Source organism: Sciurus carolinensis, chromosome 2, assembly GCF_902686445.1.
Source record: "Sciurus carolinensis chromosome 2, mSciCar1.2, whole genome shotgun sequence".
In the NCBI taxonomy this organism is placed as follows: domain Eukaryota; kingdom Metazoa; phylum Chordata; class Mammalia; order Rodentia; family Sciuridae; genus Sciurus; species Sciurus carolinensis.
The window spans coordinates 114,752,090-114,757,774 of NC_062214.1; the positions used below are offsets into that span (position 1 = coordinate 114,752,090).

The 5,685-nt window shown below is 38.7% G+C and overlaps 1 pseudogene; it reads left to right on the top strand.

Moving 5' to 3' along the window:
• Nucleotides 1-3,311: 3,311 nt before the first annotated feature.
• On the top strand, nucleotides 3,312-4,581 carry LOC124976401 (splicing factor 3B subunit 4-like; annotated as a pseudogene).
• Nucleotides 4,582-5,685: the final 1,104 nt, after the last annotated feature.

The window sequence follows — 5,685 nt, forward strand, 5'->3', positions numbered from 1 at the left end:
GGTTTGGATGTGAGGTGTCCCCCAAAAGCTCACATGTGAGACAGTGCAAGAAGGTTCGGGGGAGAAATGACTGGGTTGTAAGAGTCTGAACCTAATCAGTAATTTAATTCACTGATAGGGATTAACTGAGTGGTAACGGAAAAGGTAGGGTATGGCTGGAGGAGGGGGGTATTGGGGTGTGTCTTTGGGTATATATTTTTTATCTGGTGAGTGGAGTCTCTCTGCTTCCTGATCACCTTGATGTGAGCTGTTTCCCTTCACCAACCTCTCCAGCCTCACCCAGAGCCCTGAGGAATGGAACCGGCCTACTATGGACTAAGATTTCTGAAATCAGGAGCCCTCAAATAAACTTTTCCTCCTTTACAATTTTGCTGGTTGGGTCCTTTAGTCACAGCAGCGAAAAAGCTGACTAAAACATTTGGTAACAGAGATTGGTAATGCAAACAACTAAAAAACTGTATTACTATTCTCCTTCCCACTAGAAAGCAAGGAGAATAATGTATAGGAAGAGTTGGAGGGCTGCCTCAGTGAGGAGGTATACCTCTTAAGCTCCCTTCCCTTCCTTCTCATTGCCTGAAATGCTCCAGTAACCAAGTCATGTTGGTCTACAAGGTGGACTTGCGTACATAAATCATGTGCTAAGAATAATGGATGAAAATACAGAATCATATAGCAATTCTGGCCTATCTCTCATCTTCTTTTATATGGAGTGTAAGTCCTTGGGTTTCAGTTATTATTGGGAAGTTTTTGTTATATGCAACTAAAATAGTCCCAGTTAATACACATGTATATTACTTAATCAAGTGAGGAAAAAATTACAAATTGTGGATGAGTACCATTCCAGATAATCTACAGAACATTGCCTGAAGCTGTGTCTTGTAGAAGTAGAAAGCATGACTTGGGGGCAACAAATTAATAAACTATGATATTTAAGTTTTTTAGGAAAGGATTGAATGCTTCTTGGCTATTACCTAGCACACAGAGTTTGTGGATAACAGTCCTGCTGCTGGCAGAAAGCTAGTGGGTAGATTGACAGACTTTTTTAAAAACAGGTATTTAAGAGTGAGGCTGCTGTGAATATAGAAATAGCCACAGACAGTTCATGCTCCTGAGGACAAATGATTTGTTATTATGCTTGAACTATGATGAAATCAGTGAAGGCATTGTAGTAAGAAGCAAAACCATAGGGATGCTATTAAGAGTTTAGCAATTCTAGTTTGGAAGGAATGTGGATTCTACTTACCAAAAATAATAGCATATAGGAAAAGAAGAATGAAGAAGTTATTGTCATTATTTTGAATTGTTCCTGAGCTCTTCCATTGTGTCATGAATTTTAAGTCAAATTTCATGTTATTAGTATTCATCTTATTAGTGTGATGTATGTGTACTGCCACAATATAACTCTAATGAAATAATATGATATTATGAGTTATCTTCCACAGATATAAAGTAATGCTTATAAAACATGTAGTAGGAATGAGCATCAAAGGGGGAGGGAAAGGGAGAAAGAGAGGAAGAGAAACAGAAAGAGGGAGAGAGAGAGAAAGATCAATTCTCTCCCATTAGTTCAAGTTCTTAGATACTTAAATTCCTTTCTTGGTTAATAGCACACTTTTTATCAATACTTCTTTGCTTACTGAACATAATTGTTATTTTCAATTTTAATCTCTGGTATATCCACTAATAAATCAGGGTTTTTAAATTTTTTTGAGAAGAAACATTATCTGTATTTTTGGTGAGAAAGCACATCTACAGGGACTTTTTTTTAAACTTAGCCATAGTCACCAGCTGCCAGGAGACTGAGGTGAGTGTAGACCAAGTTGGAGGACTCTGAATTTACCCACTGTGGAGCCGTACTAAAGGAATAGTCAGTCAAAGGAAAAACTAATTCAAATTAAAACCAGAAATAAACCAAAATGACTGGGAATGCTAATCATATCTCAATAATAACCTTGAACTTTAATGGCCTTAGCTCATCAATAAGAAGACATAGACTGGCAAATTGGATTAAAAAACAAGACCCAACAATATGCTGTCTCCAAAAGACTCACCTCATAAGCAAAGGCATCCACAGATGGAAGGTGAAAGAATGGGGAAAAACATATCACTCACATGGACTCTATAAACAAGCAGAGTTTTCTATCCTCATATCAGATAAACTGGACTTCAAACCAAAGTTAATCAGAAGGGACAAAGAAGGACATTTCATACAACAAAAAGATATAACAATGGAGATATAATGGAGCATATATATACATCAGACAAACCCTTCTCCATTTCAAGAGTCAAATAGACCACAACACAATAATGCTGGGTGACTTTAATACACCTGTCTGACTACTGGATAGATCCTCCAAACAAAAACTAAACCAACAAACTAGAGAACTAAATAATACAATCAATAATTTAAACTTAGCAGACATACATAAAATATTTCATCCATCAATAAGCAAATATACTTTCTTCTCAGCAGCACACAGATCCTTCTCTAAAATAGACCATATCTCATGCCACAAAGCAACTCTTAACAAATTCAAAAAAATAGAGATAATACCTTGAATTCTATCAGTTCATAATGGAATGAAATTAGAAATCAATTATAAAATAAAAAATAGAAGCCACTATAATGCCTGGAGATTAAATAATATGCTATTGAACAACCAACAGATAGCAGAAGAAATCAGAGATGAAATTTTAAAAATACTTAGAGGTAAATGAGAATAGTGATACAGCATATCAAAATCTCTGGGACACTATGAAGGCAGTACTAAGAGGAAAATTCCTTGCATTGAGCTCTTTCATTAAAAGAATAGAAAGTCAACAAATAAACCACCTAAAACTACATCTCAAAGTCCTAGAAAAAGAAAAAAAATCAATACCAAAAGCAGAAGAAGACAGGAAATAATTAAAATCAGAGCTGAAATCAATGAAATTGAAATGAAAGAAACAATTCAAAAAATTGGCAAAAGAAAAAGTTGGTTCATTGAAAAAATAAACAAAATTGATAAACCCTTAGCCATGCTACTGAAGAAAAAGAGAGAAAACTATGAGGATGGAAAACTCAAATTACTAAAATTCATGATGAAAAAGGAAATACCATGACGGAGACCACTGAAATACAGAAGACAATCAGAAACTATTTTGAAAATTTATACTCCAATGAATAGAAAATCTTGAACACATTGACAAATTTCTAGGGAAATATGACCTACCCAAACTGAATCAGGAAGACGTTCATGATTTAAATGGATCAATTTCAAACAAAGAGACAGAAGACGCCAATTAAGAAAAGTCCCAGGAGCTCTTTCGCCATGGTTGCTGAGCCGGTATCTGGAGGGAACCAGGATGCCACTGTGTACATGGGGGGGCCTCGATGAGAAGGTTAGTGAACCACTGCTGTGGGAACTCTTTCTCCAGGCGGGGCCCATGGTCTACACCCACAGACCAAAGGATAGAGTCACTGGCCTGCACCAAGGCTGTGGCTTTGTTGAATTCTTGAACAAGGAAGATGTTGACTATGCCATTAAGATCTTGAACATGATCAAACTCTATGGAAAGCCAATACATGTAAACAAGGCATCTGCTCACAACAAAAACCTGGATGTAGGGGCCAACATTTTCATTGGGAACCTGGACCCAGAGATTGATGAGAAGTTGCTTTACCATACTTTCAGCACCTTTGGTGTCATCTTACAAACATCCAATATTATGCGGGACCCTGATACAGGCAATTTCAAAGGTTATGCCTTTATTTATTTTGCTTCGTTTGATGCTTTGGATGCAGCAATTTAGGCCATGAATGGACAGTACCTCTGTAATGACCCTGTCACTGTATCTTATGCATTCAATAAGGAGTCTAAGGGTGAGCGCCATGGCTCAGCAGCTGAACGACTTCTAGCAGCCCAGAACCCACTCTTCCGGGCTAACTGTCCTCATCAACTGTTTGCAGATACACCCCTTCCACCTTCTGCCCCCAATCCTGTGGTGTCATCATGGGAATCTGGGCTTCCTCCACCAGGCATGCCTCCTCCTGGCTTCTTCCCACCTCCAGTGTCACCTCCTGGAGCCCTCCCACCTGGGATACCACCAGACATGCCCCTCCACCTATGCCTCCTATGGCTAGAAGACATGGCCCTTCATCAGCAGGAACCCCAGGGCTAGACATCCTGGTCATGGACATTCACATCCTCACAGGTTCCCACCAGGTTGAATGTCCCATCCAGGAATGTCTCAGATGCAACTGGTCCACCATGGCCCTCATGGCTTAGGACATGCTGAGCCTTCATGCTCTGAGGGGCAACCACCACCCCAACCACCACCTGGAATGCCTCACCCTGGACCTCTTCCAATGGGCATGTCCCCCACCCAGGACCTCCATTTTGTTCTCCCATGGGTTACCCAGATCCTATGCCTCCACATGGTATGTGTGGGCCTCCTTCACTGATGCCACCTCTTGAATACACTGGTTCTCCATGACTGCCACCCTATGGCTACCAATGGGGGCCCCTTTCCCCACCCAGACCCACTTCCTGACCTTCAGTCCCACCTTATGGCCCACTTTGGGTCCCTCTCCCTCTGTAAATTCTCATTCTCTTTCCTCCTGTTATAGCCTTCCAATATCTTTTCCATCCCTTGGACCAATCAGAGTTGCTATAGCTCCTTGGGACTAGGGCATGAATCCCTCTCAGTCCTCCTGCCCCCAATATAATTTTTTTCACAGGAAGCTTTCTTTTTATTTTTTTACATTGGTCCTGTTTTGCAGATGCCCAGAGAAAATAAAACTATACTCCTTGTTTAAGAAGAAAGAAAGAAGAAAGAAAGAAAGAAAGAAAGAAAGAAAGAAAGAAAGAAAGAAAGAAAGAAAGAAAGAAAGGGGAAAAAAAAGAAAAGAAAAGCCCAGGACCAAACAGATTCTCAGCTAAGTTCTCCAAGACCTTCAAAGAATAATTAACACCAATACTCCTCAAATTACTCCATGAAATAAAAAAAAGAGGGAACCCTTCAAACTCATTCTGTGAAGCTAGTATTACCCTCAATCCAAAACCAGATAAAGACACATCAAGGAAAGAAAACTTCAGACCAATATAGATGAACATAGATGCAAAAAATCTCAAATACTGGAAAATTACATACAAAAACATTAAAAAGATAGTGCACCACGATCAAGAGGGATTCATGCCAGGGAAGTAAGTTCAGTTCAACATACAGAAATCAATAAACGTTATTTATCACATCAATGGACTTAAAAACAAGAATCATGATCATCTCAATAGATGCAGAAAAAGCATTTGGCAAAATACAGCATTCCTTCATGCTCAAAACACTAAATCAGTATTTTTAATGCAGCATTATTATTACTCAAACAAATGGACATCTGAATCTTGATTGTAGTAATCAGGTGAAATCCATACAATCCAGATACATAGCAATAAAAATACCTGGAAGAGTCCTTTAATGTATGACTATATGAAGGAAACTGAAGAATTACCTAAAAGTGACTGAAGATGAATCTATACTTTGGAATAAGAACTGCATACTTATTGCTAGATAATTAACTTAGACAAACTTGAAGATAATTCTTCCAAGTGGCACACAATGGGATTCTCCTAGCAATTTCTACTTCCTCTTCATCAAGGACTTGGAAAAGTCATTTTTTTTTCATAGAAAATATCTCTTTCCTGATTC